Source organism: Mustela putorius, unplaced genomic scaffold (genome assembly GCF_011764305.1).
Source record: "Mustela putorius furo isolate JIRA1106 unplaced genomic scaffold, ASM1176430v1.1 tig00003836_pilon_pilon_pilon, whole genome shotgun sequence".
Classification (NCBI taxonomy): domain Eukaryota; kingdom Metazoa; phylum Chordata; class Mammalia; order Carnivora; family Mustelidae; genus Mustela; species Mustela putorius.
Genome location: NW_025421989.1, coordinates 29,469,334 through 29,481,216, shown reverse-complemented (window position 1 = coordinate 29,481,216; position 11,883 = coordinate 29,469,334).

Genomic DNA, 11,883 nt, shown 5'->3' with positions numbered 1-11,883 from the left:
AATCTAATAAGTAAATTTAGCAAAGTTGCATAATCCATATTCAATATATAAAGCATCAAGAACATTTAATATATTGGATCAATGAAAAACTGGAAAAATAAAAGTATTTAAAATAACATCAACAACTATAAAACACTTGTGTATTCATAGATTGGAAGATTAAACATTATTAAGATGCAAACACTAATCCCCAAGATTAGAAGAATCTAATCCCCAAGAATCAATAAAGATTCTACTGACTATTGATTCAAAGCAAATCCAATTAAAATTTTCAGCAAGCTTTTTTCTTTCTCTTCAGAAATGGTTGTAGTTACCCCACATTAAAAAAAGAAAAAGAAAAAAAGATACTCCTGTGGAATTTGGAAAATTCCAAAGTTGAAGATTTGTTTTCCAGGAGGTAAGGACAAAGGGCAAGCATGTCTTTTGGTGAGGCCAAATTCCTTGAGACATAGGCAGTAAGACAAGAATACTTATGAAAACATACATCTCAAAACAAAAATAACCACCACCACCACAAAACAATTAGAAGCGTAAACCTAGCATAAGCCTGCTAGTGATAATAGTCATTTCTCAATACATATATACGCTCAAAATAATTATCATACTAAGTTCTAAGCATTAAGACCTCACATTATAATTATGCTTTAAGAATAAAATAATAATCGCAATTATACACAACTATAGAAAAGTCACTTCCTAATTTTTTTTTTTGATAAAAGGAAATAGATTTTATGGGGGGAGCAGTAGGTTCACAGTAAAATTGAGCAGAAAGTAGAAAGAGATCTTGTATATACCTCCACCTTAATATAAGCACAACATTCCCTACTATCAACATTTCCTACCAGAGTGGTACATTTATTTCAGTCAATGAACCTACACTGGCATGTCATTACCACCCAAAGTCCACTGTTTACATAGGGCTTCATTCTTCGTGTCATATATTCCATGGGTTTTGACAAACATATAATGATGTGTATTCACCACTATAGTATCATACAGAATAGTTTCACTGCCCTTTAAAAAAGGTCACCTTAAGCTAAAATTTATATCAAATTGCAAAGTTCTTCAAGTAGCAAAGACAGTCATGGAAAAGAAGAAGAAAATTAGGCGACATAGATTACTTTATTTCAATACTTTCTATAGAACTACTAAAATTTACAGTGTGATATTTGCATAAAGATAGACAATAGAACAAAATAGAGTTCAGAAAAAGACTCAAATTATAAGATCAATTGATTAAAATTAGGCAACAATACATTTGAATGGAAAAGATATTTTCAGCAAATAGTGATGGAACAGCTGGTTTTGCACATGGGAAAAATGAACCTCAAACCATACACAAAAATTATTTGATACAAATCATAGATCTAACAATAAGAAACTTCTAGTAGAAAAAATAGGAGAATATCCTCACAATCTTGAAGGAGGGAAAGTACCTCCAGAAAGTACTAACCAAAACAATTTATAAATGGACTTGATAAAACATCAAAACTTCTGCTAACAAAAAACAGCAAAACAAGATTATACATACTACAGACTGTGAGAAAGAATTTGAAAAATCTATATTTGACATAATATTCAAAAGACTCCCAGACCTCAATAATATCAAGATAATAAACCCATTTATTAAAGGTTAAAATGTTGAAAGAGTTGGTACTACACTTCAAAAAGAGGATTTATGAATAACCAATAAGAATAAGAAAATGTGCTCGACATCATTAGTCTTCATGCAAATACAAACATACTATTTATATATACCATAGAATAAGAAAAATCATCATTGCAAATGTTGGTGAGGATGTAAGCAACAAAATTTATCATATTTTGATAACATATAGTATGTTATGATATATGGTAAATTCCTTTCAGGGGAGTAGAATAAAATGGTATAACCTCTTTGGGAAGTGGTCTGACAATTCCTCATGAAGTTAAATGTGACCTACTACTCAGTATTTACACAGAAAAAGTAAAAACATATTCATAAAAATGTGCATTTTTAAAATTTATTTTTTATTTATTTTCAGCATAACAGTATTCATTATTTTTGCACCACAACCAGTGCTCCATGCAATCCGTGCCCTCTATAATACCCACCACCTGGTACCCCAACCTCCCACTCCTCCGTCACTTCAAACCCCTCAGATTGTTTTTTAGAGTCCATAGTCTCACGGTTCACCTCCCCTTCCAATTTCCCCCAACTCCCTTCTCCTCTCTAAATGTGCATGTTTTGAAGTATGATCATAGCAGCTTTGTTCAGAATAACCAAAATCTGGAAACGTCCCAAATGTCCACCAAAAAGAGAATATGTTTTTTAAAGATTTATTTACTTTAGAGCAAGAGAAGGAAGGGGGAGAAGGGGAGAGAGAGAGAAGCAGAATCTCCACCGAGCCTGATGCAGGGCTCAATCTGAAGACCCTAAGATCATGACCTGAGCTGAAATCAAGAGTTCGAGGCTTAATGGACTGAGCCACCCAGGAGTACTGAGAAAAGATTTGTAAAGATATGGCTTACCCATCAAATCCTACACTATTCAGTATTAAAAAGGAATTAACATGTTCATACAACATAAGGGGCAAACCTCAAATCATAGTACTTGTTAACTTGAGACAATTTTGCTCCCCCACCCAGGATATTGGCAATACTTGGAGATATTTTTGGTTATCACAATGGGGAGCAGTGGGATATACTATTGACATTTTGTAGGTAGAGGTCAGGGATGTTGTTAAGCATCTTACACGTAGGATACCCTTACAACAAATAATTATCTGTCTCAAAATACCAATAGTACTACTTGTTAAGAAAATCTGAGTTTTGCTGAGAAAAGGAAGGGAGATTAAGAAAAAGTACCTATTTAATTATTCCATTATAAACAGTTCTAGAACTGGTGAACATCTGTGTTGGAAAAAATTATTAAAAAGACACTTCTGTAAAGTATAGGGCAGGGTTGATTGGGAAGGAAATGAAGGGTGTTCTGGGTTAAAGGAAATGATCGATATTATCAAATGAGAACAAATCTGGACTTAAGTAAGCAGAGATTTCATTTGAAAGGATTAGTGCAATAAAGGGAGGGAGAATGTTAGGGAGAACCCTAGGACCATACAATCTGAGTATCTCAATGGCTATTCAGAAAAGAGCTTTTCTTTTATAGGGAAGAGTAAATAAGACTAAGGCTAGAAAGGACCAGGTGGGAGAAAGTGGGATAAGAGTGGTGTGCTTGGACAGTAAATTAGAGATTTTAGCAGTCAGCCTATATTCAGAAGGGGTGCTTATGGAGGGGCTATATGCTGGTCCCAGGAAAGGGTGGGTCTCATTTCTGGGGCCTTCAGGAAGGAAAGAAACTTAACTAAATTTTGGCTAACAAGCAGTTTGTTCTAGTTGATTAATGGGGACAAAACAGTTCAACTAACTATTTTGGAAGCAAATAATACAAATAGTGAGGTTTATATCTACGCTTGTTATAGATAAGCAAGAGGCATGCATGAGTGTTATCTAAGACGTGTGGAAGAGTGTGTCCTTGCAGTAAGCCATTTCTTGAATCGCAAATGGTGGGGAATTTTTTTTTTTTAAATTTTAGCTGTTTACTGGGATCACAGGGCTTGGGTAAAATTCAGTGTTGTCAGTCTCATGTTTTGTTCAAGATATATGATGTTCATTAATTGCTGGACAGCTCAAGGGACCCTGGGAGTGGAGTGAAGCTGAGTCTAAACAAAGTCTAAGCAAAGATTTTCAATGTTGCTGAAAAAAATAAGTTGAATGATCTGTTGAACATGTTAGACTGACATTTGTTGGATGGTCTTAGAAATCCAGTTCTTGATGAGATGTGGCTAATAATATAACAAAACAATTAATGAAGGCTGAATAAGGGAGTAAAACTGAGTCTTAAAGCCTCAGGTTTGCTGATTAAGAGGATGCCAAGATATGGGCCCTGATGTGTCTATAGATGGCAGAATGAAGGCATCATCATTACCCAGCACAGTTCTCTATTTGTATCCATTTTGCCAGTATTTTTAGTGATGACATGGATATCAGAGTTGTTTCAGAGACCACATGCACAGTAGCCACTTTTGACCACTATACAAGTGTCCCCTCATGAAGTCAGACTGTCATGCCATGCCCAATAGCTGTGAAAGAATGTTCCTTGGAATTCTTGCTGTTTTAGGGTAGTGATTTTGGTAGTTTCAGTGAGATTGTCCATAATTCTTGTTACTTTCTAGAACAAATGTTGAAAAATGTTGGAGTTTTGATACAGTTCCCAAGTGACTCATCCAAAGGAGGCTCCAGGCAAGAATGTTGCCTATGCTTGGTCCTGAATAGCAGGTAAATCTTTTAGTTTATTCACAGTTCTTTGGCTTTGCATTTCAAGGACTCTTCACAGCCAATGAAAAGGGAAAGTCACAGTTCCCTTTGGAAGCTGGAATTTTCTGTAATGCAGTAGAGAGGTCTTAGATTGCATAAAAATGCCCAAATCAGAGGTATCAGAAAGGTTAAGATGAAAGGAAGAATCCTGTGGTTAAAGATCTTCTAAGGGCTAAAGAGATTATCTAGATAGGAGGATTAGGTCCAATAGGAAGGTAGCTACCAATAAAATTAGTTTCCAAGGCAAAATAAATATTACTGGGGGTTGTCTGAAGACAGTAAAAATAATTATTAGGTAACTTCACAGTTCATTCAACCTTTGCAGAATCAAGTTGAGATTTTGTTTCTTCTAAGATTGGATCTGGAGATGTGAATTTTAAGGGAAAGGGCATCAAATTGTAAGCCAGTCTAGAAATACAGGGAAGGGGGTTGATGTTCTGAAGATCAGTGTTAGAAACCAGGTAGGTATGTAAAATCGAAAAAGGCAGTGGATACTAGGACTCAAGAGCTGATCAAGTAGTAATTTTCTCCTAAAGAAGGACTCCGTGAAATTGCTATAAAAACACAAATTTCTATAAACTTAATAGATAGGGTTATTTGAAATATCAAGGCCCTCTTCAGAAATAAATTCATGGATAAAAATCAGCTGGTCTTTGACAGTCTACCAAGGGGGAAAGGATAGTTTCTTCATTAAATATTATTGGGAAAACTGGATATCCACATGCAGAATAATGAAATTGGATCCTTATCTACTACACCATACAGAAAAATCTACTCAATATGGATTAAAGACTTCATTTTTAAAAAAGATTTTATTTATTTATTTGAGAGAGTGAGTGAGAGCAAACATGAGCCAGGGGAGGGACAGAGAAGCAGACTTCCCATGGATCAGGGAGCCTGACCTGGGACTTAATCATAGGATTCCAGGATTATGACCTGAGCCCAAGGCAGATGCTTAACTGACTGTGCCACCCAGGCACCCTGAAATACATATATCTGATAAGGAGTTAATATTTAAAATCTATTGGGAACTCATACAACACAATAGAAAAAGAAAAACCCTAATAAAAAAACCCCTAAAGATGGGCAAAATACTTAAATACACATTTCAATAAATAAATAAATAAATAAATAGAATTAAATATTATTCAGCCTTGGGAAAAAAAAAAAAAAGGAAATCCTGCCATTTGAAGTAGCCTGGATGAACCTGGAGAACATTATGCTGAGTGAAATAAGCCAGACACAGAAAGACAAATACTGCATGATCTCACTTATATGTAGAATATAAAATAGTCAAATTTATAAAAGCAGATAGTAAAATGATGGTTTCCAGGGTTGGGTAGAAAAGGATATGGGGAGGTGTTGATCAAACATTATAAAGTTTCAGCTATGCAAGATGAATAATTTCTGGAGATCTGTTGAACAGCATGGTGACTATAGTTAACGATAGTGTATTATATACTTGAGATTTTTCTAAGAGGGTATATCTTTAGTGTTCTCACCATAAAGAAAAAAAGAAAGAAAAGAAAATGGTAACTATGTGAGGTGATGGGTATGTTAATTAGCTTGATTGTGGCAGTCATTTCACAGTGTATACATATACCAAATGGTCATGTTATACATCTTAAATATATACAATTTCTTTTTCTGAGTTATACCTCAATAAAGCTGAAAAAAAATTTATGGCCTTTTGTAGCTTATAATTGTGATTATAAGCAGAGTATATTCCAAGAATAGTGTAAATGTGGAAGATCATGTCTTTAGTATTGTTTCCAGGTAGGGGAGGGAGTACTTGTGGAAAGCTGGAAAGCTCTAAAGGAGAAAGGAGTACATAACCAACAATTAGAGCTATAGTTATGGGTTAGAGTTATAAGCTGGGTAGAAGAATGCTATAATTTTGGGGGCGTGTCTTAGAAAGGATGGAGAGTTACCAAAAGAGGAACAGCTTGGGTAAAGGGGAGAGTAGGAAAATAATACAAGTGGCGAATCATCATGGAAGGTTGTAGAGAATTAAATGGATGCCAAGGATGATGTTGGTGGTAACAGAGAAGAAAGATGAAACAAACAAAGAAAATGAGAATGGTAAAGATAGGAAACACATACTGACAAGTCTTATTCTGACATTTTCAGTAGAATCTGACCATGTTGAGATATCATCTACTTGATCTGCAGTTCTTTTTAAATGTGTTGTGTTCATCACTATAAAATAAATCATTAGTTTTTGATGCAGTGTTCCAAGATCCATTGTTTATGTACAAAACCCAGTGTTCCATGCAGTGCATGCCCTCCTTATTACGCAACATCAGGCTCACCCATCCCTCCACCCCCCTCCCCCCTAAAACCCTCAGTTTGTTTCTCAGTGTCCGTAGTCTCTCATGGTTCATCTCCCCCTCTGATTTGCCCCAATTCACTTTTCCTTTCCTTCCCCTAATGTCCTCCATGTTATTCTTCATGTTTCAGAAGTAATTGAAACTTGATAATTGACTTTCTCTGCTTGACTTATTTCACTCAGCATAATCTCCTCCAGTCCCATCCATGTTGATGCAAAATTTGGGTATTCATCCTTTCTGATGGCTGAGTAATATTCCATCATATATTTGGACCACATCTTTATCCATTTGTCTGTTGAAGGGCAAATTGGTTCTTTCCACAGTTTGGCTATTGTAGACGATGCTGCTATGAACATTGAGGTGATGGTGCCCCTTCTTTTCACACATATGTATCTTTGGGGTAAATACCCAGTACTGCGATTGCTGGATCATAGGGTAGCTCTATTTTTTTAATTTTTTGAGGAATTTCCACATTGTTTTCCAAAGTGGCTGCATGAATTTGCATTTCCACCAACAGTGAAAGAGGGTTCCCCTTTCTCCACATCCTCTCCAACATTTGTTCTTTCCAGCCTTGTTAATCTTTGCCATTCTAACCAATGTAAGGTGGTATCTCAGTTTGGTTTTGATTTGAATTTCCCTGATGGCCAATGATGATGAACATTTTTTCGTGTGTATGCTAGCCATTTGTATATTTTCATTGGAGAAGAGTGTGTTCATGTCTTCTGCCGATTTTTTTGATGTGATTATCTGTTTTGTGTGTTGAGTTTGAGAAGTTCTTTATAGGTCTTTTATTAGCCCTTTGTCTGTAGTGTCATTTGCAAATATCTTCTCTGCAGTTCTTAGGAAAGCTGTTTACTTCTTTAAGCCTTCTGTTTCTTGGGCTCTTGGGAGGGCTTCTGTTTAAGATTTCCATGTGGCATACATTTCCATTCTATGTACATCTTGTGCCTTCTTAATTGTGAGATGTAGAAGGAGCATTAGATCCCCTGAAGTTTGTTTGGAGTGATAGTGTTAAGAAAGATAGTATAGGTGCCCTACCAAAGTATTTCAGGGTTAGTTTTTTAGTGATGTCATTTCTAGAAGAAAAAGTGTCCAGTTTCTAGATTTTGAAGTAGTTTTGGTGACTGGAGGAAAAGAAACCCTAACTTACTTATGTATTAATTAATTAATTTTTTATTATATTCAGCTAGCCAGTATTTAGTACATCGTCTTTGATGTAATGTTCAATGATTGATTAGTTGCATATAATACCCAGTGTTCATCACAGCATATGCTCTCCTTAATGTCAATCACCTGGCAACCCAAACTTAATAAATGTAGGTATAGTTAATAAGTTCCTCACAATTTTTAAGAATATTTGAGTTAATTAGATTGAATTCTTCTATTGCCCATGTGGAGCATGGATTTCTCATAGACCTGCCAGTAATAATTACCTAGGGGAATAATGGTGAGATTAAATGAAAGAGGACCTGAGACCAATTAGGGCCAAAGTCAAGGTGTTGAGCTGTGAAATATTGGTTCTTCTGAGAGTTTTGCAAATTTTAGTTTTAATTGTCTGGACATTTCAGATAACTAGGTGTGGTAAGGACAGTATAGTTTGTAGGACAAAGAACTCAGATGTCTATGATAACTTTAGCAATGAAATAAGTTCCCCGTTCACTTGAGAGGGCAGGTGGAATGCCCTAGGTGGGGAAAATTCCTGCTACAGAAGTGTGACAATATTAATAATGGCCCTTTTACATGGAAGCTTCTAGCTACTGAGAGGACATGCAAACAATGTTGAGGATAGCCATGAGATTCAGGGAGTTAAAGAAAATCTAATTTTCAGTAGAGAAAGGGTACCATTGAAGGTGGCTCTCTTCCTTAATCTACACTTACAGCTTTGCCAAGATTATGGTTTTTGACAGATGGGGCAAAAAAGTACCACTTGTTCCAGGTAAGGAGTCAAGTTTACTCACCAATATTTGTAGAAAGGTTTATTTTTTTCCCCATGATTGGTAATCTCGTGAAGGTCATAGGGCAAATTTTGAGTAAGGGAACTGAGTAGAGATGAAGTGGTCTTCTGTGTGTCTCAGAATCTTATCTGAGTGGATACAGTATCCATCTTGTTTCTAATTAGTCTTTTAATTTTTAGGAGCCTTAAAACAAGAGATTTTTATTTCCTTGATTAGAGGATCAGGTGGTAAGTGGAATAAATAATATCTTGTCAAATTACAATGGGATTAGGACAGATTTATAAACTGCTAACTCACATATTATAAGCTAATGAGTTTTCTCTTGCCTCAAGTGTTTTATTGCCAATATGAGCATTGATTTTGAGTATAATCACCTACCATGGTAATAATAGGGCTTTAGAAGGAAAACCAACTGTTTGCCACTTTTTTAAAATTTATTTTTTATTTGTTTTCAGCATAACAGTATTCATTATTTTTGCACCACACCCAGTGCTCCATGTAATCTGTGTCCTCTCTAATACCCACCACCTGGATCCCCCAACCTTCCTACCCCCCTGCCACTTCAAACCCCTCAGATTGTTTTTCAGAGTCCATACATTGTCTCTCATGGTTCACCTCCCTTTCCAATTTCCCCCAACTCCATTCTCTCTAACTCCCCTTGTCCTCCATGCTATTTGTTATGCTCCACAAATAAATGAAACAATATGATAATTGACTCTATCTGCTTGACTTATTTCACTCAGCATAATCTCTTCCAGTCCAGTCCATGTTGCTACAAAAGTGGGGGATTCATCCTTTCTGATGGAGGCATAATACTCCATAGAGTATATGGACCATATCTTCCTTATCCATTCGTCCGTTGAAGGACATCTTGGTTCTTTCCACAGTTTGGTGACTGTGGCCATTGCTGCTATAAACATTGGGGTACAGATGGTCCTTCTTATCATGACATCTGTATCTTTGGGGTAAATACCGAGGAGTGCAATTGCACGGTCATAGGGAAGTTCTATTTTTAATTTCTTGAGGAATCTCCACACTGTTCTCCAAAGTGGCTGCACCAACTTGCATTCCCACCAACAGTGGAAGAGGGTTCCCCTTTCTCCACATCCCCTCTCACACATGTTGTTTCCTTTCCTGCTAATTTTGGCCATTCTAACTGGTGTAAGGTGACAATGTGGTTTTAATTTGAACCTCCCTGATGGCTAGTGATGATGAACATTTTTTCATGTGTCTGATAGCCATTTGTATGTCTTGATTGGAGAAGTGTCTGTTCATATCTTCTGCCCATTTTTTGATATGATTGTCTGTTTTGTGTGTGTTGAGTTTGAGGAGTTCTTTATAGATCCTGGATATCAACCTTTTGTCTGTACTGTCATTTGCAAATATCTTCTCCCATTCCATGGGTTGCCTCTTTGTTTTCTTGACTGTTTCCTTTGCTGTGCAGGAGCTTTTGATTTTGATGAAGTCCCAAAAGTTTATTTTTGTTTTTGTTTCCTTTGCCTTTGGAGACATATCTTGAAAGAAGTTGCTGTGGCTGATATCAAAGAGATTACTGCCTATGTTCTCATCTAGAATTCTGATGGATTCCTGTCTCATGTTGAGGTCTTTCATCCATTTTGAGTTTATCTTTGTGTATGGTGTAAGAGAATGGTCGAGTTTCATTCTTCTACATATAGCTGTCCAGTTTTCCCAGCACCATTTATTGAAGAGACTGTCTTTTTTCACTGTGTATTTTTTCCTGTTTTGTCGAAGGTTATTTGACCATAGAGTTGAGGGTCCATATCTGGGCTCTCTACTCTGTTCCACTGGTCTATGTGTCTGTTTTTATGCCAGTACCATGCTGTCTTGGTGATCACAGCTTTGTAGTAAAGTTTGAAATCAGGTAACATGATCCCGCCAGTTTTGTTTTTGTTTTTCAACATTTCCTTAGCGATTTGGGGTCTCTTTTGACTCCATACAAATTTTTGGATTATTTGCTCCAGCTCTTTGAAGAATACTGGTGGAATTTTGACTGGTTTTCCAGCTGTACTCATACATCCCTTGGCTTCCCATAACACACCAAAGTCATGTAGTACTCCAAGCTTATCCACTGCATGTGGATTAATTTTCCTATCTTTAGCTAAAGTGCAGGCTCTAGCAAGATCCATGAATTTTGCTCTCTTTGCTGATTTTGCATTGGGTAGAGGTTCATATTCTACAGGGTTTTGGAAGTTTGTGATGGTGTATTTTACCTGGAAACACCGTTTTGGTGTATGGAGGTATGAACCATCAGCAGAGAGAATGAGATCTGGATCTACAAGAGGAATTTCAGCAAGACCATGGTGGGGATGGGTTGAAGTTTCAGTGGCTGCAATGCTTTTCATGTGATCACCCTTCAATTAGAAGAGAAAGGTTAGTGGGATTAAAATTTTGAAAGCACTATTTAGGAATGTGAGAAAGGGCAGAAAATAATGTTAGATGTAGAAGCAATAAGGATTTCACTAGAGAAGGGAAAAGGTTGAAAAATGTTGCACATTTTGGTCAGAAGAAAAATTTGGATAACATGGGATATATAAATATTCGAAGTGTGACTAGCATATAAATTGTGGTTTGAGCACAGAACTAGAATGAGGGTAAGTGTCCAATGTGCCTCTGATTCCAAGTATGTTTCTGAGATGTTTTAAGTATGTCCTCTCTTGCAAACAAATAGAGAAAAGGGCAAAGGAATTTAAGAGTATCAAATTGAAAGTAGAGGAAAGGGAAATTTTTAAGGATTCAAATGCTCTTCACAAATTGAGACCCATTGTATGGATTCAGACACTGTTTCCATGATCATAAAGGAGATGTTGTAGTAGAGAAATCAGGAATCAACATTCTACAATAGCTAATCAGTCCCAGAAAGATTGGAATTCAGCTGTTCATTTCAAATACAGGCTAATTCAGAATGACCTTGGTACACACTTGGGACAAAGTTTTTCCCTTAAGAAATATATTTTGTTCTAAATAATGAGCCTAAGGACTGCAGTATTGTATTTTGTTTCTCAAAACTTTATACCCCTTTCACGCCAGAGCTTCTAATAGGTATTTGCATATCTGTCAGTGAATTATCATTTCTACTGATATTGAATCTATGTATTGATCTACATATTGAAGGAGTGTTGAATTATGTGGGAAAATAAAATCCTTTAAATTTGCATTTAATACCTTAGTCATAACAGTCCAAACACATTATTGATTTTCCAAAGTGAAGGCAAATGGGTCTT